At 39.9% G+C, this 26,282-nt stretch overlaps 1 pseudogene; it reads right to left on the reverse strand.

Moving 5' to 3' along the window:
- Positions 1-450: 450 nt before the first annotated feature.
- Positions 451-25,713, reverse strand: LOC127123780 (uncharacterized; annotated as a pseudogene).
- Positions 25,714-26,282: the final 569 nt, after the last annotated feature.

The raw sequence follows: 26,282 nt of genomic DNA on the forward strand, positions 1-26,282 counted from the left end.
TTGTTTGTTTCTGGTCTCCACTCGGTAATAACTTCAACCTTCAACCTATTGTTGAATTTGAATTATAAAAGATAATTGAGAGAAAATAAGCGTTTGAAAACATTAATAAGAGAGAAAATGAAAACAAAGTGCGTAGAAAGTTATCAATGCAACTTCACACAATTCCATCTTCTTCCTTCAAGATTAATGTCACAGCTTATGAAATTACCTAAACAACAACAATTAAACTTTATTGCACCAAAAGAGATGAATTTAATTGAAATACACTGACAGTGTAAAAGGATTTTACACCGTTAGTTAATCTTATACGTTAAATATTGAAATAAGTTTGACTTTTATTTTAAAAACCTATAAAGTAATGCAAACGGGTGATAGTGATGAATCGACAGTGTAAATTTTTTTATACTAACAGTGTAGAGTAATTAATCTCAAAGAGATTGGTTACATGTATCAACATTTACTATAATGTTTATTCAGTACTATGCTTTGTTCTGAATCATTAATTTTTAGATTTTTTTAATAACTTCTCTTATAGTATTTTTAGATCTTTCTCTTTCTCTAGTTATTTGACTTATCTTCATCTGATCTACTCTCCTTACCATAAAATCTACAAGTCTTCTCTCTACATACTCAAACCACCTAAGTGTATTTTTCACCATTCTCTACTATAAGTGTTACATCAACACTATCACTAATATTTTCATTTTTAATCTTATCATATTTAGTCTTACCACACATCCAACACAACATCCGCATCTTTACTGAACTTACATTATTCTCGTGTTGATTCTCAATCGCTCAACATTTTGTCTCGTACAACATCGCAAGTTTTACTGCAGACCGATAAAATTTCCCCTTTATCTTGAGTGGTACATTTGTGTCATATAAAACCTTTGAAGCCCTCCTCTATTTCAGCCACTTAGATTAAATTCAATGGTTTACATCCCCTTCTTTTTCTCCACCATTTTGTATTATGAACCCAAGATACTTAAGTTGTGTGACTTGAGGTATGATATGGTCTCCAACTTTCACCTTTATGTTATAAACGCTTATCATTTGGTTGAATTTACATTTCATGTATTTTGTCTTACTTCTACTTAGGCAAAACCCATGTATTTCTAAAGTATGTCTCCAAGTTTCTAACCTCTTATTCAAATCCTCATTCGACTCTCGAAGTAGGATTATATCATTTGCAAAAAGCATACATCTCGGTGCTAGCTCTTGGATGTGTTCCATGAGTACATCCAAATTTAAGGTAAAAATGTAATGGTGTGGGGTTGAACCATGATTCAAACCTATTGTAATGGGGAAATCATCCGTCTCTCCACCTTTTGTCTGCACACTAGTTGATACCCCTTCATGCATATCTTGGATAGCTCGAATATATGCAATCATAATATCTTTCTTCTTTAGGGTTTTCCATAAAAGCTCTCTAGGAACTCTATCATAACCCTTATCCATATCAATAAAAATTAAGTTCAAGTCTTGTTGGTCCATCTGATACTGCTTCATCACACGTCATAGTAGATAGATTGCTTATATGGTAGACCTTCTAGATATTAAACTAAATTGATTCTCAGTGACTTGGGTCTCTTTTCTTAGTTTTCGTTCAATAATTTTTTCCTATAACTTCATGGCATGACTCATAAGTTTAATCCCTTATAATTTGCACAATTTTGTATATCCTCATTGTTCTTATAGATTGGGCCTAAAGTATTTCTTCTCCATTCATCCGACATTTACTTTGACATCATAATTTCATCAAAAAGTTTAGTGAACCACTCAATAACTTTATCTCTAAGAATTTTCCATACTTCAAGAAGTATGTTTTATGACCCACCACCTTACTGTTATTGATCCTTTTCAATGTTTCCTTTACCTTTTGTTTTTGGATCCGACATAGCTATTATAGTTGCAATCCTTTTCTCTAATGTCGAGTCTGCTAGAGTCCGATGAGATATCATATCACTCATTAGATAAATTGTATAAATACATCTTCCACCTATCCTTTATATCATTTTCTTGAACTAATACTTTGTCTTTGTCATCTTTAACACACTTCATTTGATCCAAATCTCTTGTGTTTCTTTCACTTCTCTTAGCAAGTCTACATATAGATTTTTCTCCCTCATTGGTTCCTAAAGATTGGTATAATTTGTCAAAAGCTTAGGTTCTTGCTTCACTCACCGCCTTCTTGGTCTCGTTCTTAGGTTTATTATGCTTTCCATAAGTTTTAGTATTTTTACACCTAAAAAAATTTGAGGACTTTGAAGAATTATGCAAATAGAAAGCTTGTGGGGAGGTTTAGAAACCAAGCCTACTTATTCCATGCGGAATAGCGACATATGTGGATGAGCTGACAAATACTTCAAGGTGAAAGAACCTTAATTTGTGAGGTGAGCCAAATAAATCGCCTAGAAAATTATGGAGGTTCTACAACTTTTTACCTCAGATTTTTGACACATCATTAATTATAAAGATGTGATAAGTTTCATGTGATATTGGGTTTATTTCCAAAAATCGAAGTGGTCAGTTACGACCATGGAGATCTCGGCAAATTTGACTTATCGAGAAATATGTATCAACTTTGGTCGAATTGCAATCAGTTAGAGACCAGGGAGTTTATTGGTTTTGAGACTTAGTGAAATTCAGAATACCCAAAATGTTTATTTTCTAAGCAGTCGAATATGGTGTAAGTGGATAAGATCAGACAGTTACTTAAGAACACATGGGAGCCTGTCGAAGACGAAGGCTTCATGGAGAAGAAGATGTGGCATATTTTGCTTAGTCGATCGTTGTAGACGGTTAACTTAGGACTAGTATATAAGTAAGCATTAATGTATGTTTTAGGGGTCCGCAATTGTACAAAAATTATGTAAAATTCAAAGTATATGTGTGTTTGTGAGAAAAGAGTCAAGAATGAATGTATGTATATGCGTTCCATTTTTTACAAATCAAAGTCTTTATTTTCAGTTATTTACTGCATTGAACTTTATTTCAATTATTTTTTGTTTCTTTTATATTTCAACTTCAATGTCAAAATATGTTTCAAACCTTTGATTTTCACACAATATTTCCTAGGATCTTTTTTATTTTAATCCCTTAAGTGAAATCAAACTTGTTTTTGTTTACCAAATTTCACAGTAAACAAATTGGCACGCCCAATGGGATCCTTTTATGTGAAAATTCATATTTTCTGTTTTGAAAAATTATTTGCAAAGTTCTTCATTTAATAAACTTCTCAAATTGTGAGTGTGCATGAGATTGAGGAGTGGTGAGATGACTAAAAAAGAAGTTAAAAAACCAATGAGGAGATACGCTAGGAGAATGGTTACTCCCAGAAACAAAGACAATGGAGAACAACCATCCAATAGTTCAGGGGAAGGCACGGGCATTGCAAGTTCGACTGAACCAATCACCTATATTACTAGCATGATGATAATACCGTCAACCATAGTCATGTCGTCGACCATGGCTGTACCGTCGATTGCGCAAGAAGGGGTGGTATTTTCCTCCTCAATAACACAGAGTCACCCAGTGACTCCTAGACCGACTATGGTAATTGACTTAAGGCCTTTTGCCACAAGTTTCATAATGCTTATACTTGGGCGTGAATAACCTTATGGTATGCCAACATAACTGATGGCAAACTTACATACTAACCATTCGACATTTGCTGACAATACTGTGAATTCATATTCGCTACTATTGGCATCAGGATCAGCTATAGGTAACCCTGGTCGGACCATACAACCCCAACTATGGATAGGATTCGGTTCCCAAGTGATGCTAACATTCACTATAAATTATGTGATGGTGATTAGATAACAAATGGATGAAAGTAACCATGATATGGTTAACACGCTTACCCAACAAATGGGTACTATATTTAACCCTTTAATTCAAAATACAAATCAGAGTTACCAATAATTGGTAACTCAAATGAATCGAATCACTGATTTCTTTGGCGCTCCTCAGGCAAATGTTTGACCAATTGTATAAACTCAAGTGGCTAGGCCGATTCAAAACGAGGGAATAGTTCTTGAAGAAAGCACAGTAAATCAGGGGGGGTTGTGCCCCCACATAATCGAATAAGAGAGGCCTAGAGAAGCTGATCACCCTCCAGTTTTAATGGTTATTCAAAATCAGGACGCTGACCAAGTGGTCAATTAAGTCTGATAGGAAAAATTGGTAGGAGAGAATAATCTTGCAGCCACGATCGAAAGAATAATGGTGCAGAATGGTGTGAACATGGGTCTACAGAGTCCAAATTATACATCTCCCTTGTCGGAGTACAAGTTACAAACTGAACTCCCGAGGGGATGGAAAGTCCCTAAGTTCACCAAATTTACTGGTGATACTAATGAGGCTACAGTCAAACATATCGCTCGATATTTGACTGAACCGAGGGACATAACAAATAATGAGAACTTAAGGAGGAGATAATTCCCTAGTTCTCTTACAAAAAATGCTTTTACATGGTTTACAACTCTCCCTGCGCATTCGGTTAATGGTTGGAATCGTTTAGAAAGTTTATTCCGTGAACAATTTTATATGGGATAATCTAAGATCAGTTTGAAAGAGTTGTCAAGTATGAAGCGGGAGTTCACTTAATCAACCGATGACTACCGTAATAGGTTCCGCCTGTTGAAAACAAGGCACTTTACCCAAGTTCCTGAGCATGAATTATTCAAAATGGTCATTAGGGGCTTAGATTATTCTATTAGAAAGAAGTTGGATACACATTATCTAAGGGATATAGCCCTGTTGGCAGATAGAGTTCAACAAGTCGAACGGTTGAAGGTTGAGAAAGCCAAAGTGATCAAAAGTAAAAAAGAATGGGTGGCTTACATCGACTGGAAGACAATGACCTAGCGTCAAATGTCGAATATAACCATGTCGAAGAAAACAAGGTCGATTTAGCCTAATTGAAGCCAGGACCCCCATACGTGTGTAAACTTCTTACACCAGCAAATAGGAAGAACCATTATGAACCTGAAAAGAGTGATAAATTCCCCAAGAAACCATATACTTTCGATGTGATAAAATGTGACAAAATATTTGATTTGTTGGATGGAAATGGCCAAATTTTAGTGACACAAGGCGCAAAAATGCCACCTTTAGAGCAAAGAAAGAAAAGTGGGTTTTATAAATATCATAATTTTTTAGGGCATAAAAATTCACAATGTTTTCTTTTCAGGGATCTTGTGCATAATGCTTTGAGTGATGGGAGAATGAAGTTCGCCAAGGGCAAGGCACCTATGAAGATAGATTATGATCCACTAAAAGTCATGGAGTCTAGCTACGTTGAACCACTAAAGGTCAACATGGTCGAGATCACTAAGGATTTTGACATGGGAGCCGGAGATGAGGCTTTCGAAGGCAGTGAGAATCAAATAGAGTTTGTCTACCCAAAAGTTGGAGAGGATTTTCTCGACTTCCTTCACTGCTAGAAAGCCAAGGATTTGGAAGTGATGTTTTGCCCGAGGTGTAGAATGGTGTTCGACAAGAAGGCTGCTAGGAAGGTGGCGAGTGATCAACAGGCACAACGAAGGGAGAATTAGAAGAAGAACAAACCTCAATACCATTTTGACAAAAAAGGGTGTTCCCCATATGAACCATCAGTTTCCGAATCGTCGGAGGGGAAAGCCTGGTACTTATGTGTCGACATTCAATGCTCTCTAAGGGAAATGGGTGAGGCCTGCTGACAAGGGGGAATCTGGCCACCAGAAGTGGAGAAATTTCGAGATGGGTAGAGATTCTTCACTGATGTATCAAGAGAAGATTCAAGTATCGGAGAAACGCTCCTACATTCCTGAAACTAGCGGAAATATACCCGAACGTATCGCACGCTCAAACGTATAACAGAGTCGCCATCAAACTTTATTTATTTCTGAAGGAAAGGGAAAACATTGATAAAACCCAGGGGAAAGAGATATGTTGGGTAAGGAAGTCGGTTATGCAAGGGGAAGGTATTAGCACCCCTAACATCCATAGTACTCCATGGGAACTGTTTTGATTGTTCTCGCTCGAATGGGTGTGTTATCTAAAGATTACTCGCAAAAGAATGGGGGAAAAGGAAAAGAAATAGATAAAGTGCTCGGTGAGGATTGGGGCCCTCATGCCTATGTATTCTCACTGTGCAATGTGAAATTCAGAGCTCCGTAGTTCAAAGAACTAGTGGTGGGAGATGAAAAGAAGTTATGATAAAGGTATGGTCTAAACTAAAGGATTATGTTGTTTGAACTCTAACAAGGGGTGAAAATATGAACCCAAGAGTAAAACTGGCTTTAACCGATATGTGGACTAGCCGGGATGTCACTATATGGTATAGCCAAAAACAAGGAGAATTAAGTGTTTGGGGAAGATCCAAACAACTCTTGGTCCACAAGGTGACGCAAGATGGAGCTCAAAGAGATAGTGTGTTTGGCTAAAACAATAGAGTATATCACATGGAGTGAATGAAGTTAGAATCATGGGTGCATCATGGATATGAACGGAATGAAGTGACCAAAGTCACAAAAATGAATATTTAGTAACAGTGGCTGAAGAGGTATAATTTGAAACTGAATGTAAAGGTGTATATTATAATCCATAAGAGAAATGAGATTTGTACCATAGAGGGAAACAGTGTTAACCGATATATGGACAAGCAGGGCTGCCACTATATGGTATAACCAAAAAGAAGGAATTAAATGTATGGGTACGAGCCAAACAACTCTAGGTGCAAATGCGGACTGTCGTTATATCGTCCTAAAAGGGTGTATATGGAGTTCCAAAGAAAACTGTATTTCGGTGTCAAAGAAATGGTATGTCACTAGGATGAACGATTTATGATCGAAGGTAGATAATAGATCATGAAAGATATGAGTGGTGCCCTAAGGCGGAAGAGGAGATAATAGGAGTATGCTCGCCAAAGATTTGCATCCTCGTGCCTGCGTATTCTCACTATGTAATGAGAAAGTCAGAGTAATCGTAGTTCATGGAACCACGAGAACAAAGAGAGAGATAAGTGATGAAAAGTATAACTTGTACCAATAAAATGGTATCAAGGAACCCACAAATGGAAAGTGAACTTGGAACCAAAGAGTAAAACTGACCTTTACCGATATATGGACTAGTCGGGCTTCCATTATATGATACTAGTCTTGCTTTATTTCTAGTAATTACTCCTTTCTCATCAGATTTGTTTTTGTATATCCACTTGGTACCAATGATGTTGGACCCTTCAGGTCTTGGAACCAGCTCCCATACTTCATGCCTTGTGAACTGCTCGAGTTCCTCTTGCATGGCAATGATCCAGTATTCATCAGTCAGGGCTTCTTTCACATTCTTTGGTTCAACCTTGGAAACAAAGCAGGAATTTGAGTTTATTCCTCTTGACCTGGTAGTTACACCACTGGTGGGATCCCCTATGATAAGATCCTTTGGGTGGTCTTTCTGAATTCTGATAGATGGCACTTTGGTGGGTGCTTCTACTTCACATTCAGGAGGAGGTTCCTGTACTTCTTCAGGCTTGACTGGACTGTCAGTTGGACTATCAAGGAATGTTTCAACATCCTCCATGACATCGGTTCCTTCCTCTTTATCATCCACAATGACATTTATGGACTCCATCAGGACATTGGTCCTGTAGTTGAACACTCTATAGGCTCTGCTGTTAGTGGAGTATCCCAGAAATACGCCTTCATCACTTTTGGGATCTAGCTTCCTTCTCTGTTCACGATCTGTGAGAATGTAGCATTTACTCCCAAAAGAAAGTATTGTTGTGTACAAGGAGCAATAGTTCGAGATCAAAGAAGAAGAATACCTTGGATCCATGAAGGAGATAGACTCTGAACTGAAGAGTAAGCTGGCGTCTTAGCTAAAAAATAAAGAATTAAATGTTTGGGGACGATCCAAACAACTCTTGATTCATGCAGTGGACTACTACAATATCGTCCTAAAAGGATGTACAAGGAGTCCAAAAAGAAGTATATTTGATCTCAAAAAGATGGTATTGATTAATGAATGAAGAATGATGTGTTGATAAATAAGGTAGCTCGCAGAGAATCTAAATTCTCCTGCCTACGTATCCTTATAATGCAATAGGGAAATCATAGCTTTCGTAGTTCGGCCTACTAGGGCTGACAACAAGATGATTGAGGCAAAAGAAATGATTGATTGATAATGGAATATGAAGAGACTTGACAATTGATTGATAAGAATCACTCTAAAGTCTATGAATAAGGGAGAATGCTTTGAATAGCTAGGGCCTACTCCCCGTATGAAAAGTCACTGTAGACAAGGATAGGAGAAACTCTGTCTCATCATTCCTTATTACTTAAGGCTCATGGCGCATGATACTTCTCATAACTAAAAAGCTTGTTGGAGAAGAATCACCATTGTTGCTCCTTGTGTTGATGTTGTTTTGCATGAAGAAGACTTGGTAGTTTACTCGATTTATATTGCACTAAAGTCTATGAATATGGGTGAATGCTTTGAAGAGCTAGGGCCTACGTCTCATACGCAAAGTCACTCTAGACAAGGGTAGGAGAAACTTCGTCTCATCATTCCTTATTACTTAAGGCTCATATCGTCCAATTTGAATTATATTTACCAAGTGTTGACCTTTGATTTATCTTGTATAATTCGTTGCTCGATGTGACTGGGATATCTTGCATGGAAGACTGATCTTGAAGCTCGGAGACCCACAACGTTAGAATTAATCCTATCAAGTGATAAAGTGACTTTTGATCACTTTAATGGATTGTGGGGTTATACAATATCAAAGGATTTAATTGATCAAAATTACTTTTGATCAATTTGAATCGGAGGGTTTGAATTAACTTGAAGATTATGAATAGCCTAATCTAATGGTTAGAATTATTCACAAGCTAATCCTAAGGGTTAATGCATTGGTTAATCAAGGATTGATTTAAAACTAATTAAAATTCTAAGTCAAAATTGATCCTAAGGGAGCATGCATTGTTATATGGCTAAAATAGTAAAATAAGCCTTTAAGGGGGAAAATGGTCATTTCACAAGGTCGTGGATATTGAATTAAATTTCTAATCATGAAAATCAGTTAAATCTAATTAGTTCTAATTTCCTAAAAATCTAATTAAAACTAGTTATCAACATTTCTGAAAATTCTAATATGGCTAGCACCTAGTGAAACAAAGGTGTGGAAAGCAAAATGTTGGGCTTAATGGCTAGGCCCAACAGAATTTGCAAGAGGACATGTGAAAAAATCAAGCAACTCACTCTCTTCTCTACACATCATCTTCCAATTCTCATGTTAAAACAGAACCACCATGGGAGCTCCGGCACCACCGCGCCGGAGGCGACGGAGTTTCCTGGAACCAAGAAAAAACATCACTTTCCTACTCCTCTCAACCTCTTATATCCTAATCTCTCATCTATTCTAACTACAAGTTAATCAATTCTAGAAATTGAGCCATTAAAGTCAAGAACCCTAAGCATAAAATCTGAAATTAAATGGGGATGGAGGAGAATCAAACCACCAAACCTTGGGGTTTTGATTCTCCACTACATAAGCTACATTGTGGTATCAAAATTTAAGCAAACAAGCAAGGATAAAGTCTCACCGACCTGCAAGAATGAAGCTTTGTTCTTGGAATTTGGTGTTGGAAATGAAGAAGATGAAGTGAAAACCAGAGGTATGTTACTTGGAATCTTTAATCTTCTACTTCTACTATGAACTCCTCCTCTTCAAGAATCGACTCTAAAAAATTATGAATCAAATTATTATTGTTGATGTTGATTATGTGAATGTAGGAATAATGTTGAATGCAAGAGGTTTAGCTCAATTGATAACAAACTTCAATGTGAAGCTTGCTCCAATGGTGATTTGAGCTTTGATGTAGGGAGAAAAATTGGAGAAGATAAAGTGAGAGAGTGAAGGTTGAATTTGTAATGTGTAATTTGAGACAATGATCAAGTTCTCAGATCCTTTGTGTAATGAGAGTGATGTGTTTATATAGGTTATAGTTTTGGATCAAATGGAGTTTTGGAGTTAGTTTTGTGAGGCTTGGAATTAGTTAAATGAGGTTTGGAGTTAGTTGAATTGGTTTGGAGTTAGCTTGAGAAGTTTGGTGAATTAAAGTGTTAGGAGCTTAGTTCAATGCATGAATGATATGGTTGGTTGCTGCATAATTATGTAAAGATTTCAATGTGTATTGATGCAAACAATGGGATTGGTTTGGAGTGCAAAGGAATTTGAATTACTACTGAAAAATGCAGCATTTTGACTCATTATCCCAGGTGTAATCGATTACCCAAGACATGGTAATCGATTATCATCATGCAAAATGGGTTTTTTGGCTACTGGAAGTTGTGTAATTGATTACCCAAACATGGTAATCGATTACCATCGTGAAAAATGTTTTTTTTTCTACTGGAAGCAGGGTAATCGATTACCATTGTTGGAAAGCAATATAGACGAGTATTGGAAAAATGGTCTTAACACAAACGAGCGTTGAGAGTCAATACAGACAAGTATTGGCGAAGGAAGTACCAACACAAACGAGCATTGGAAATCAATACATACGAATATTGGAAAAAGGTGTCAATACGGAAGAGTGTTGAGAGTCAATACAGACGAGTACTGATTAAGGAAGTACCAACACAAATGAGCATCGGAAAGCAATACAGACGAGTATTAGAAAAATGGTGTCAACACGGATGAGCGTTGAGAGTTAATACAGATGAGTACTAACGAAGGAAGTACCAACATGGGCAGGCGTTGGAAAGCAATACACACGAGTATTGGAAAAAAGGTGACAACATATATGAGTGTTGAGAGTTAATACAGACGAGTACTGACGAAAGAAGTACTAACACGAACGAGCGTTAGAAAGCAATACAGATGGATATTGGAAAAAGGTGTCAACGCAGAAGAGTGTTAAGAGTTAATACAAATGAGTATTGATGAAGGAAGTACCAACACGGACGAGCGTTGGAAAGAAATACATATGAGTATTAGAAAAAGGTTTCAACATGGACGAGTGTTGAGAGTCAATCTTGACGAGTACTAACGAAGAAAGTACTAACATGGACGAGTGTTGGAAAGCAATACAAACGAGTATTGAAAAAAGGTGTCAACACTGACGATTGTTGAGAATACCAATACGAACGAGTATTGGGAAAGACTTCTTTTGGGAAAAACACATACGAGTGTTACAGAAATATGGTCAACACAGATGAGCGCTAAGAGTCAATACAAATGAGTACTAAAAAAAAGGAATACCAACACGAACGAGCGCTAGAAAGTATGTTAGTAGGGGCAAGTGATTTTTTAAAAAAACAAAGTCTTTTTTGAGAGGTACCAAGTTTGCCTTATGCTTTCTATGCATGTTTGAATTTTTTATGGCGTAATGCTCCGTCTTGATGGATATTTCACGCGATTTTAGAGATGTAATGCTAATGCAATGAGTATTACTATATGCATGATACAAGTATAGCTGAGTTTTGTGATTTGCCAAGCAAAGGTTGGGATTTGGGTGTGCCAAAAAGAATTGAACTTTTGATGTGCCAATAAAAACTGGACTTTTGGTTCTTGTTGTTTGCAAGGCTTTATGCTATGCAAAATGAATGATACGCATGAGTGAAGCGACATGATTGACGCATGATGATGATTTATGTATTGGTTAAACCAGATGCCCATATGGCAGGAGGTGGAAATTTATGGCTGGGATAAGGGCCACAAATACGTGATTCTCTGACACCTACTTCAAACTTAAAAGTAGTTACCATATCTCTAGACTTGATTTGAAACATGGAGAGAGATTGTACCTTCATAACTTGCCTTTTTTCCCAGTCTGTTGGATACCTGCATGAATTGCCTCGGTCACAAGTTATGAAGTAGTCTTGTCATCTGAAGATCTCAAACTGGCTTTCCCCAACGTCTTGAAATGGTATTCCCTTGATTAACCATTTCTGGAAGTGATTCACTTATCGTGCTCTTGGGGTGGTCTGCCCCAATATGAGCCTTGAAGTAACTTTGCCTCTTTCTGGATGATCTATCAGAGAGATTTGTCGAATCTCTATGTGATTTCCCCATATTAACTAGGTTATGAAGAGATTTGTGCTTCAGAGTGATCAATCTTTCCATGGTGTAATCTTTCTTGATGTCAAGTGCATGTTTACGAGTAAAAGTGCTCATTTTGAAAATGGTGATTATAATGTCATGCTCGTGTAAGTTTTGAAATTCAAGTATGTTTACTAAGATTATGACATATAGTGAATGAATCACTAATTAGAATGTCATATCAGTATCAATAAAAATGACAAACAAATCTTTAGGAGTCATATTTGAAGTGATCTTTGCATAGTATGCTTTTGAAATAAACCATGCTTCAATTAGGTCTTTTAAGGGTTGTAACATGGTCTGGTTCACGATTTCATAAAGAAAGGATATAAGGCTTGAAACCTATTCTAACCTGCCCATTCTTCGTGATGTTCTACAATCATACATTCAGTTAGCTTTAAACAAGTGTCCATCTTTCAGAAAAGGATTTGAGTAATAGCAATGATGGTTATGGAACCCATGAGAGTTTTGAGCGACAGTCACTCACCTTTTTTATTTTATTTGCATCCACACATATTTGCTCTTGCTGTGGGATTTGTTATTGATCCTCTTGTTCTTTTGTCTTTTGCTTTCCCTTGTTTTTTCCTGGACTGATCATTTGAATTTGCAGTCCACCGGGATGCCCTAACTTTTGCCTAAGTCAATCTTGTTTTCAAGCTTTCGACTTAGCAACTTTTTATTTTGCTTTTGGTTTTTTCATTTCTCATCTTTTTTGTGTTGGAACAAATCTTGTGATATTTTCTTGCTTGATTTGTTGCAAAGGTCGTGACTGTCTCACTCCTTTTACTGGTAAGGGATAACCATTGTGAATTTGTAATTCAATCCTCTTGAGAGGGATAAGATATGATATATCCTTTAATGGGATGCTCTCCTTTTTGAAATTTGAACGTAAGGTCGGACTAAAATGAATACTACTCTACCCCTAGTTAAAATTGATGGTTTTATGTATAGAAAGAAACACATACTCCAAGGCCCAAAGGGGTTGACTAGGGATTATCTTCCTTATACCTCCAGTGTTTAGGGATTTGAAACAATGCCTTACATCATCAGCACAATTTTATTCAAAAGCATACAATCAGTGATCTCGTGTATTTTATTCCATCATTCTCTTTTGATTTTACTTAAACAAAAGTTTGATACTGATAAATAAAATATGAGTCAACACGAATAGATTTATTCAAAACATGCATGTTTATTTCGTTATGATTATCATCTGAAAACATACAAGTTTTACAAATCAACATTTAACAAACAAGAAAAGATTACAAATGAGACAGACATAATTGAACAATATGATATTGCTGGCGTAACTAGCCTTGATATTCATCCTGTAGATGCAAACCCAATTCTGAGCATTCTTCATCAATGACTGCATTCACCATCATCAGTCCTCACACTAGGCCTTTCTTCAATAAAAGTCAAAACCTTCTCGTCCATGAGATCTTGTACCCTGGCTTTGAAAACTAAGCAATCCTTTGTGGAGTGCCCTATGTATCCAATGTGAAATGCGTAAGACACATTATGGTTATGCATGTGATGGTAGGGGAAAGCCGCGGGTGGTAATTCCTTTAGCACAATGACTCCTTGCTGGACAAGGTAGGATATCAATTGGGCATACGATATAGAGATCTAGTCATGTTGAGGATACTTATTATGCCCCTGAATTCGGTGGTTATATGGTACAGTTTGTTGACTTTGTAGAATCTGAGCCCGAGGAGGCTATTGACGCAAGGTTGTAACGCCATGTGAGAATGAGTAGTACGACATGGGCACCAAAGGTACTTGGAACCGAGGGTGAATATAAGGAGTAGCCACTGGTAGGAACATCTGAGTAGAGTGCATCAAGTCAGGGTTGACTATCTGATTAGAAGTCTGACCATATTGAACTCCAAATGGGACGTAGGGTGGCCCAGGGTAGGTATACCGAGGTTGAACAGTAGTGGAAGACGATGCCCCATGATAGGACAAAGGCATTCCAGGGTGATATCCTTGATTTTGATACTGCATATCAGGATGGACCACATAAAAGAGGGAACTTGCACATGAATCGTAGGACCCTGATATTCAAACTCCTTCTCAAAAGGCACCTCAGTAGTTGCAGGTGTGAAGCATAGCAATTTCTGGTTGATGAGATCTTGAACTTTGGCCTTAAAAGGATAACAATTCTCTATAGAATGCCCTATGTGTCCGGCATGATATCCACATGTGGCATTGGGATCATGCTTAGGATGGTAGGGGAACTTAGCAGGCTCGATCTGTTTGGGCACAATTGCCCCCATCATTAATTAGTATACGCAGTAGATGTGTATAATACATATGAACTAGATCATAGTAAGGACGTCTCCTTTCTTGATAGTTTTTTCCCTTGCTGATTTGTTCCTACTTCAAATTCTGATTGCCTTGAGCCGACCTTTGACGTGGCAGGAGATATTGTTCTCGGGGAGGTGGCGCATCCGCGAAAAACAACCGGCGGGCTAAAACAAAAATAAACAGAGCCGCCACCGTGCGTTATTTATCCCAAAGAGGGAAAGGAAACGCTCGAAGTAAACTTGGAAAAGACATGGTCTCGCGACCAAAGAGAGATGGGATCGGGAGTCGGTTATGCGAAGGGAAGGTGTTAGCACCCCTACGCATCCGTCGTACTCGACGGGATCCACGCTCAAAAGGAAAGAATAAAGTTGCTAAAACACTGCTCAAAAGAACGCACACACACACAACACAGGTGGGGGAAGAGAGGAACTGGCTCGCTAGGATATCGCATCCTATGCCTACGTATCTCATCTGGAATGAGAATCAGAGCTACCGTAGTTCGGCTAACGCACGCCAAACAGAACACAAACACGGGAAACCGACTGCCAATCGCTGGGCTTACATCGGACTCCACATAAACAAACACCAATAGGATACGGACTGCCAATCGCTGGTCTTATATCCATCTCCTAACACACAAGAGGGAAACAAACAACAAGTTACCAAGGAGTCTGGCACTCGAGCCTAGCAACTGTCAAGCAAACACACGCAAAAAAGAAAAAGGGTGCCCGGATAGATCTCGTACGACCTCCTGCCTACGTACCTCATCTGGTATGAGGATCAGGGCAACGTAGTTCCCCTTAACAGGGGAGAAACTTCTAACCTAACCAGAGACAGGGAAATGACAAACTAGAAGGGAGCCTGACTCGAGCCTAATAGTTATCATGCATTCCACAATGGTCCTAGGTTGAGTTTTCTATCTAACTTGCACAGGCAGCAAGCTATCCTAAACAGGCAAAGCAAACATACAAGCACAATAAACAATCACACACACTATATGCAATCAATTGGGCTCATACAAGGTTAGGCTGCAAAAGCAAGCCAACTGGAATCGGGTGATGTTAGATCTTAACCCTAACATTGAGAGTTAGGGTGAAGCAGATGAAATGGGAGATGAGGGGTGTGCCTCATAGCTCTTATCCCTGGTCAGGGAGAGCTTCAGATGACAGAAGATGTGGGAGTTCAGAAAGATGGAACTCTCTCCACAAGTAATGACTCTATAGATCTTGGGTTAATATCCACAATGCATCAACATGTAATGTGAGCAAAGGGATGACACACTGACTAGCAGGAGATGGATTACACATCTCTTTTATCTGCCAATTGCCTTATCAAAGGTCTTTTCCTGCTTGGCACAATGATAAACATACACAAGCATTGCCTCTTAAGGAGGACTTCAGACAGGTGCCTGACCAAGTAACAGGCCAGGTCTTCCAGACTACATGAAGAAGAGATGTTATACCTCAAGTGGTTAAGCAACCAAGCAACAGCAAAAGCAAGTTCACAAAGGAACTATAGCAACTAAGGTACCTGAAAATAATCTAACACAATCAGTTTACAACTCAAACAAAGTCAAACAGACAGTTAATGGTCCACAGTCAACAGTACACAATTAAACAGACAAGCATCAATGCACCAAGGCAAAGCACAAGCTCAACTGAAAGGAGCTAATCCACCTACAAGACAACTCAATGTTAATCAACACCAATCAAATAGGTAGCTCAAGCCAATGAACCAATTCCTCAAGGCCATATGCTTCTTGTCCTGAAAACACAACTCAACCATAAGCATAAACCACTAGGACAAGGCCTAGGGTCAAAGTGGGAGAAATAATCCAAAACAGAACATGAAAATTGGCATGAATCAAGCTTAATCAATTAGGAACAATATCGAAGTTGTCTCATATCAATAGCATCAACCAAGTTCATTTCACAAAGCACATAAGGCAAAGCATGCAAGTTGAAAGCTCATTGAAGCAAACAGAATGAACCAATCCACATCAACTCAAAAATGATTCAATAAATCTCAAGAAAAATCATGGCTAAACAGCACACATCATAGGATCAACACACCAAAAATCAAGGCATTTGGGCAATTTTAAGCATGGCAATTAAATTCCATAAGGCAAGGTAAGCATAAGCAAGCTCAATTAGGGCACAAAATGATACATCATCTTAGCACAAGCCTAAAACAGAATTGACAAATGATAAATGTCTCAAACCAAAGCCACAATAAACTTCAAAGTGTCTAGAATCAATGTGCAAAATTTCAAGTTCATATGATAAACATCAAGCATTTCACAAATCATCTAAATTCAACACTCATCAAAAGTCCAAACATGACCAATCAGCAAGGAAAATCTCAAACAAATTGGAAATCATTCCAAAATTTCCATAAAAATTCATGATCAGTCCTAACATCCAGAAGTAGCATCATGCGAAAAATCAGATTATTTGGCATTGAATTGGCATGGCAAAGAAAATCCACAAGTCAAGCAAGCAAAGGTGTGACACACATTATCACACCTACATTAATCAGATCATAACTCATCAACCAGAAATGCTAAAAATACAATCTCAACACCAAAATTTCAATCAAAGTGTCTAGTTTAAGCATGCAAAGTTTCAAAATCATTGGATCAAAACTCATCATTTCATGAAGCATTTGGCAAGGTAGGTCAAGAAAGCACATGTACACACAATACCTAAGCCAAATTAAATTCCATACGTGCACAATTTCTGGAAAAAATCTCATAAAATAGTAGACATCATGAGGAACAACATGCAAAAAACCTCATCTCATTTGGACAATTATTCATGGAGTTATGATTTTTTGAAATGAATGAAAAATTAAAAAGCACATGAAAGTATGTATGTGAATGGCATGGGTGAAAGGAGCAAAAATGCAAAAGCCTCATTTGAAAATGTCTCAGCTGGGATTCGAACCACGTTGAAATTTGAATTGTGGCGCCTTTCCATGAAACACTGCGTTTCATTAAAGCTGATGTGGCCAGGGCAATCATTCGTAACCAATCAAAACGCCACGCTGGTTTCAATGCAACCAATACATGATCACTAACACTGAACCACATGCAAACAAGGCCAGGCATGGATCAAACACGTTCTGGAGTTAAAACCCTAAGATGTTCATCACGTTCATACGCGATTTTCCAGGTCAAGAACATTTGTCACAGAAATGCAAAATGAATATATCATTACGCTCGTCTTTCAACACACAACATCATGCTATGATCAATTTAACCTAACTCAAACCACATCAAAAGATTCGCACGCAAGAACATTCATCCATCAAACTTAAAATCCTTATAACTCGCTCATTTCTTAATGAAAATCCACGATACAAAGCTCAGTGTACTCTACATTCAAAAATCTACCAAAAGCATATCATAATTTCAAGAATTGTGACGATCGAATTCTAACCTTAATTGAAGTGCAGAAGTGAAATCGAGGCTTTCAGGCTTGGTAAGGCACAAACAGAAGCTCCTCAGCTCTTGGATGAATGAATGGAGGAAAGTTTGAGTGTTAAACTTGCACGATCTAGCTTGAATCTCCACTTGCCATTAATGATGCAAAACCTCAACAGTCCTCAAATCTGCTTGCAAATCAATGGATCTTGCTTCCAAAATCTCCAATTATGCTTGGGGATGATGATGCAATCAAGAACAAGGCAAGGCTTTTGAAGAATTTGGAAGAAAAAGTGAGAGAAAAAATTGTGAAGATTTGTGAAACTAGATCTAGATCTCAGAATTCTGTTATGTTAATCACAAAAACAGTTATGCTTATGCTTTTATATGGTCTGTTAATGGTTCTCTTAATCACAATTAGGCAAATGCAATTGGAATTAGTGAAATTCAAGTGTTATGGCCAATTGTGCAATTCACCTCATGTGCATGTAATGGATGCTACAGTACACGAAATTCACTTGAAATCCACATGAAATGTTGTTTTGGAGCCAAGGCAAGTGATTGGAAGTGAAAGCAATGCATATTTTTCAAACTACCATTTTCCCTCCAAAATTCAAATGGAAAGTCAAAAATTTTGTAATGGAAATGCATGGTGTATGATGCATGAATTGGATAGTGCACATCAAAACAAGAATGTTGCAAAAAGAACCACTTCATTTGGCCTTATGGTTCAAAAGTTATGCACTTGTGAAGTTCAAATTCATTTGACCAAGATTGATCCATATCTTCTCAAACACACATGGGAAATTCATGTTCTTAGACTTTTTGGAAATGGGAGAACAAGATCTACAACTTTCATGTTGGACAAAATTTCATTTGAAGCAATTTTGATGATGTAATCTTGAGGAGAAAACCTTTCCATTTTTGGCAAATTTGAATTACAAGTCACTTTCTATTTTTGGAAAGTTTTGTCCTGACTTTATCTTCTTCAATGTTGATGTTTGAAATGTCAAATGAGACTTGTTTGAACATGAATGAAGTATTTCTAACCACTTCCCACCTCCAAATCCATCAGTTGACTTTTGGTTGACTTTTTCAGTTGACAGATGACTTGGTCATGCACAGATGAATTTGAGCCTCAATCTCCTGATGAAATGGCTCAAAAATGAAACCCTAGCTTACACAAGCTCATTAAAACACATATGATGATCCCCATCTCAATGAAGACCTCATCTCCTTGCAAAACCCTGATTGGCATAATACAGATGATTAGGGTTGATCAGAGGTCAAAACCCTAATCCCAAGGAAGCTGATCAGGAACAATGAATCTTGATGATGATGATAAGACCATGATGATGATGATGTACCATTTCAACCAAGATAATATCCAACCTCCTTGAGGAACCAAGAAAACCCTAATTGAAGCACAAACCTTCAGATGGCTAGTGATCAATTCATGAAACCCTCAGGCTTGAATCTTTTAACCTCTTTATCTTCTGAGAAAGACCTAGGAGGATGACTTGCTTATTTCACATGATATGCAAAGATGCAATGACTAATGACCTACAAAATGAAATGCAATATGCTAAGCTAGTCCCAAGAGAGGAGGGCAAATTTTGAGGTGTTACAGCTGCCCCTATTCAATCCACTGTGAACCTGTCGATATGAATAGCCTCGGATTTCAGATGATCAGGGTGAAGAGTGATTGAATACCAAGAACAGACGAACAATTTGCACTCTGATGGGAAATAATTAACAATGCCGGTCAGAATCGACGAAGAAACAATCTTGAAAGAAGAACCCGTCTGGTACGGAGAAAGTCGGCCTGATCACCGAAACAGAATGTCGACCTGGATACCAAAATAAATGGTAACACAGGGATACCCATGGCCTGAACACCACCTATCCGCTGGGGATTATTATCATCTTCTTCTTCCTTTTTTTTTGCTTTTCTTGAACCCCGGAACTTTATGATTGATAATCCCTTTTTGCTTTTCTTGAACCCCAAACAAATTTTCTTTCGCGCGAATGATCCCGGATCACCGCATTTGAACCCCGACATCTTGTTTGCCAATAATGAACCCCATTCTCCATTTGAACCCCAGTCGCCTGACGATAACTTGTGATCGTCATTGTGAACCCCGTTCTCCAGAAAACACCCCGTGTCTCCCTTTCTCCCTTTGAACCCCTTTTCCAGAAACTTGTGATAATTCCGATGGCAACGTCGGAAATAACACCAAAACACCACTCTGATGGCGACATATCAGAGGGTACACCTCCACAAAAGGAAGGTAACATGTGCATCTCTTCCTCAGAAGACACCCATAACGACCTCTACTGACCTCAGCCAAAGTCTAAGGTGACACATGAACAGAAGATAATCCTGAGGACCTCATCCCGGATATAATCTTCAACTCCAATCTCCATTTGAACCCCGTTCTCCATTTTGAACCCCTTTTCGCGCTGATCGCGTAACGTCCTTTGATTTTATTTCCATATCCGCCCGACGGAAAAGTTTCCTCCAGTATCGTACTACTGGGGAACATTGCTGATCTGACGTCATGTTGCTAAACTCCTCAGAGTAACATCTTCACCATCCGGCGAAACCAAATCTCAAGCGGTAACCACGGCTCGAGTCGCGCTGATCGCGATCTTCATTTCCATCTCTGTCCGACGGAAAAGTTTCCTCCAGTATCGTACTACTGGGGAACATTGCTTATCTGACGTCATGATGCTAAACTCCTCAGAGTAACATCTTCACCATCCGGCGAAACCAAATCTCAAGCGGTAACCACGGCTCGAGTCGCGCTGATCGCGATCTTCATTTCCATCTCTGTCCGACGGAAAAGTTTCCTCCAGTATCGTACTACTGGGGAACATTGCTGATCTGACGTCATGATGCTAAACTCCTCAGAGTAACATCTTCACCATCCGGCGAAACCAAATCTCAAGCGGTAACCACGGCTCGAGTCGCGCTGATCGCGATCTTCATTTCCATCTCTGTCCGACGGAAAAGTTTCCTCCAGTATCGTACTACTGGGGAACATTGCTGATCTGACGTCATGATGCTAAACTCCTCAAAGTAACATCTTCACCATCCGGCGAAACCAAATCTCAAGCGGTAACCACGGCTCGAGTCGCGCTGATCGCGATCTTCATTTCCATCACTGTCCGACGGAAAAGTTTCCTCCAGTATCGTACTACTGGGGAATACTGTTGATCTCAACACCACGATGCTAAACTCCTCAGAGTAACACCTTCAAATTTCTATCTCGCACGACAGAAATCTCCTCCAGTATCGCACTACTGGGGAATATTGTTGACCCCACGTCACAATGCCAAACTCCTTAGAGTATCATCTTTACTGACCGGCAAAACCCATTCTCGGATGGTAACCACGGCTTGGGGTTAACTTATGCTTGCAATGCTGATGTTGATCTTCCAACCAGCGAAACCACCTCTCAAACGGTAACCACGGCTTGAGTAGCACCTTCACCCACTGGCGAAACCAAATCTCAAACGGTAACCTCGGCTTGAGACTAGCTGATGCTTGCAATGATGATGCATGATGATTTTTTAGCGTAATGCTCCATAATTATGGAAATGCTACGCAATTTATTATGCAATATGCTATGATCTCCTAAATGATGCATGCATAAAAGGTATCCCCCTCAAGGGACTCTTCTGGGGAGCTCGAGGCACTCTGCTGAGGAACTTGCTAACACTCCGATCTCCACCCTGCTGGGGAATAACACTGCCGCTGGGAAATAGGCCACCCTTTCCAGGAATAACCTCCTCTGCACCCGGTCCGCTTGGGGACTTCGCTGGGGAAAGAACCACCAACGCACGCTGTGGGGAAACAACAGTCTTTGACTTGCTGCGAATACAACAATCCCGACTTTGCTTGGGGAAACCACCACCCACAGATACCTCTGTTGGGGAAACAGCAACCTTCAGGCCCGGCTACTGAGGAAACACCGATCTCCAACCTGCTGGGGAGATAACCATCCTGACCCTGCTAGGGAAGTCACAGACCTTGAATCTGCTGGGGAAGTAATAATCCCAACCCTGCTTGGGGAAACCAGGAAAGTCTGGCGCAGAACACCCGTCGACTCGTCGAACCAGGGCATTCACCCTCCAAATCCAATGTCAGCTTTCCAACTTTGAGAACTCCCAGACTCGTCTGGACTTTTCTGATTCATCACCTTGTATTCCTGACGTCTCCGTACTCCACGGCGATCGAACTCCTGGGATTCATACAGACTTTCCAATCTTCAGACTTTGAAGAGTCTTCTTGATTAATATCCAAGATCGTCGTACGTCTCTCGTCGTCTTTTCACCATTCTTCAATTCATTCGTCCCTGATTGGACTCTGCGGGGATTCTTTTATCAAAAGCTTCCACATCACAACCTGCAAGTGAGTGAAAATATCTAACAGCACCTGTAAAAGAGATCGTTAGATAAAACGTGCCCCAGGCGTGTCAAGATTTCAACACTTGGGTCACTCAACCTACCGAATAAGATTTCAAATTTTCAATCTTATAAGCATGCATTGGAAGGGACCTGTATGTCTAAAAATGCAAAGATTCTTTATCAAAAATAACTGGATGTTTTTGCAATCAAAGCGGTAATGAAAAACAAAAACAGAATTTATTTGACTGAACATGCATTTTATTGACTGAAAAAGTGTGGCTCAAAACTGAGCAATACAAAGGAAGCAATTCCTGAAAAGAGGTAATTGCGCACAAAAGGAAAATCTATCCTAATGGCAATGTGAAACCGCGATCTCATCGGGTTCCAACTCGGTTACACCCCATATGTCCTCAGACTCTCCGTGCCTTCTGCCTTCTGAAAAAGACGTTTCCGACTGATCCCTGCCGGGGATTATCCTGGTGCCTTAACCAAAGCGCGAACGATCATGCCAGACGCAGTTGTTCGTTTCAATCCCTCTTTTGCCTGGACCGCCCTTTCGGGTTTTCAGTCCACCGGGATACCCTTTTTTGCCCAAGCCGCCCTTGTGGGGTTTTCGACTTGCCGGGTGTACAATTTTTTCTCTTTTTATCCCTAATTTTTGCCCGAACCTTTTCTTTTTTTTTTCGGTTCGCCGGGACGCCCATTTTTGCCTGGACTATTTTATTCTTTTCGTCCAGCGGGTCTCTTTATACGAAGTATTTTTTAACTGCGTCTGCATTCACAGGGGATGGAAAATCTTCGCCATCCATGGTCGTTAGCAACAAGGCTCCGCCAGAGAAAACCTTCTTAACCACGAATGGACCTTCATAATTGGGTGTCCACTTGCCCCTACGATCGTTTTGAGGAGGAAGGATCCTTTTCAGCACCATATCACCCACATGATATACCCGAGGTCGTACCTTTCGGTCAAAAGCACGCTTCATCCTCTGCTGGTACAATTGTCCATGACAGATGGCTGCCAGCCTCTTTTCCTCAATCAAGCTCAACGCGCCCTACCGAGTCCTTATCCACTCAGCCTCTTGCAATTTCACGTCCATCAGGACTCTCAAAGAGGGAATTTGCACCTCAACCGGTAGCACGGCTTCCATCCCATACACAGCTATAAAGGCTTTTGCCCCAGTAGATGCACGCACCGAGGTTCGATACCCAGGATACCAGCTTCATACTCAATCACACCGTCGGTGCATTCAAATGTTATCCGGGCAACAAAAGGAAGGTGGGATCCCTTTGGCGTAACCAAAGCAGCACCAACTCATCCATATTAACCTTCCCCATCAGACATCAGAATCCGTTCGGATTCAGGGCCAGGCCCCTCCTCCGGGATCGGTTCCTCACAATCTTTCGATTTGAGCGCCTCGAGATGTCCTCATCAGGGAACTCAAACTTCCTCAGTTGATAATCCTCAATGGGTTGCTCAAAAATCTACTTGATCGGACCCATCTTGGAAATCCACAAAGTGGTACGAACCAGCATATACTGTCTCGGTCGGTGAGCAGCCTATGCCAAAGTACAGCAAGTTTTCTCGAGCAGTGAATGTATTGTTTCACAGTCGGTAAACTTTTTGCTAAGGTAAATTGCATGCTCTTTTCGACAAGACTCGTCATGCTAACACAATACGCACCTCATAGACCCCTCGAGGGCCGTCAAGTATAGGGTTTACGCTCTCTCTCCATAGAAAGGCAATAGAATCGGAGGCTCCTGCAACTTATTCTTTTATTTCTCAATGCCCCTTGGCAATCATTATTTCACCTGACTGTCCGATCTTTTTTCATACGGGTTCATACGTGGCTGTTTGATGAGATGTGAACCATGAAATGTAGTTCAATCTACCTAGGAAACCACGAACCTCCTTCTCTGTTCTCAGTTCAGGCATTTCTTGTATTGCTTTTGTTCTTCTCTTTTTTTTTTTTAGCAGGATCAACCTCGATTCCTCTCTTACAATGAACCCCAGCAGCTTACCGGACCGCACTCTGAAAGTGCACTTATTTGAATTCAACCTCAGTTTGAATTATCTCAACTGGTCCACTCAGCTTGGCCAGATCTACCAGATGCCCCTCTTCTGTTTGGGACTTTGCTATCATGTCATCAACATAGCATTCAATTTTATGATGAATCATATCATGAAACAAAGCCACCATGGCTCTCTGATACGTGGTACCGACGTTCTGCTTCTCTAGAGGACAGTCTTCTCTCCATGGTAGCTTGTGCACAACGACACCGGTATCCGACCCTGGCATATCCTGACATGACCAGGCGAAGGTATCCACATGCTCTTTCCACAGGGCTACCATTCTGCTCTCGACTCGCCTCTGAAGCGGCCCCAATTTTCATTTCCTTTCTGACCTCGGCAGTATACAGGTTAACAAGCTCAACTCGCCCTTTGTGCAGCTGAATCACCTTCTCCTCTTATTTCAACAACCTGGCTAATTCCAGCAGATCACAATCTTCTTCGCCTTCTTCTTCGGCATGATAGATCGGATTGTCGAAGTCATATGAGGTGTAACCAAATTGTTATTAATGAGATCCGGAGAATTATTTTTCGAAGTCGGAACGAGACAAAACACCAGGAAAGAAAATGAAAACAAACATTGCCATTTTTATTTGTTTTTTTTTAAACTGCAAAAATAAATGAAAAATAGGGAACACCGCTTTTAATGTGAAAAACATCCATTTATTAATGATGCAAAACGTTGCACAATGAAACATATGAGATGGCCCTTACAATGGACCATTACGTTTCGGGCAAAACGTACGGTTTCCATGCAAACAGAATTGAAAACAGAAAATATTACTCTTCCGGATGAGTGACAGTGATGATCTTTGAGGCCTTCCAGTTCCCTGGTACGCACGCTTTTATCCACGAGTCCAGTTCACAGTCACTGTCAATCTCTCCACCTACTGTACAGGCGTGACCTGGATCCAACATCCCAGCACTGACGAATGTGAACGGTGGGCGACATCCTCTGTTTTGCCCAAACAAGTCTTGATCTGGCTGATAGCCAACCCCAAACATATCCGCCTTCACCATAATGTCTATGATTTTTCCCCAACCTTGGGCCTCTCTATTCTTCACCACTTCTAGGGCTTGTTTGTAAGAAGAAATAGACAGCTTCTTCTCTTTCTCAGCAAGAATGGCGTTCTCCACCTTGACGGTTTCAACTGCCAGACTGGGTGCTTTACATCTTACATCGTCCATTCCTACTTCAATCATTCCTTGAATTGTTTCCCTCATCATTGCACACCCATTTGTGGCGACAGCCGCACAACAGTTATCAACACCAGGGAAAGCCCCACTCTTCATCAGATGCTTCTGGACCACAGACATTGGAATCTTTAACTGATCCCCGTTCGTTTCATCCATTTTCCTCTTGTCTTTGGACATCACATTCACCCCCATAGGGCCATGCATCGGCATGGGGTTAGTATTAACATCCGACATCAGTGCAAAATTGATGGCTTTAGAATCCACCAAATCTTGAACGACAAGCTTAAAAGCTTTACACCCCTCAATGTGATGTCCGGGTGCACCAGCATGGAACTCGCACCTGATATTCTCATCATAACTTGCAAGCCTCTGATCCGGTTTCCCTGGAACCAATGTCCTTGGCTGCACCAACCCGAGATCCATCAACCTTTTAAACAGAGAGGCATAAGTCACGGGCGGCTTATTAAAATGACGATCTGTCGTCCTTCTTCTCACTTGGCACCCAGCTTTTTGTGTTCTCTGTGGAGGTGACTGCCGCTGCTGTAGTACAGATGAATTACCAGCAGGAATAGTCAATGCAGCAGCATACAAGTGATAACGATCTTTACCCCTTTTGGCATGCCCTTCACTTGACTCAACCTCCTTCTTGTGCTGAATACCGCCAGAGGGCTTCTTTACTCCAGACGACAGAGCATCTCCCTGGGTTTCCCCCATTCTCAGCCAGTTTTCAATCCTCTCCACCTTCTCGGCGATCGCTTTCTGCCCCTTGGCGAGCCCTC

The sequence above is a fragment of the Lathyrus oleraceus genome, chromosome 2 (genome assembly GCF_024323335.1).
Source record: "Lathyrus oleraceus cultivar Zhongwan6 chromosome 2, CAAS_Psat_ZW6_1.0, whole genome shotgun sequence".
Taxonomy (NCBI): Eukaryota; Viridiplantae; Streptophyta; class Magnoliopsida; order Fabales; family Fabaceae; genus Lathyrus; species Lathyrus oleraceus.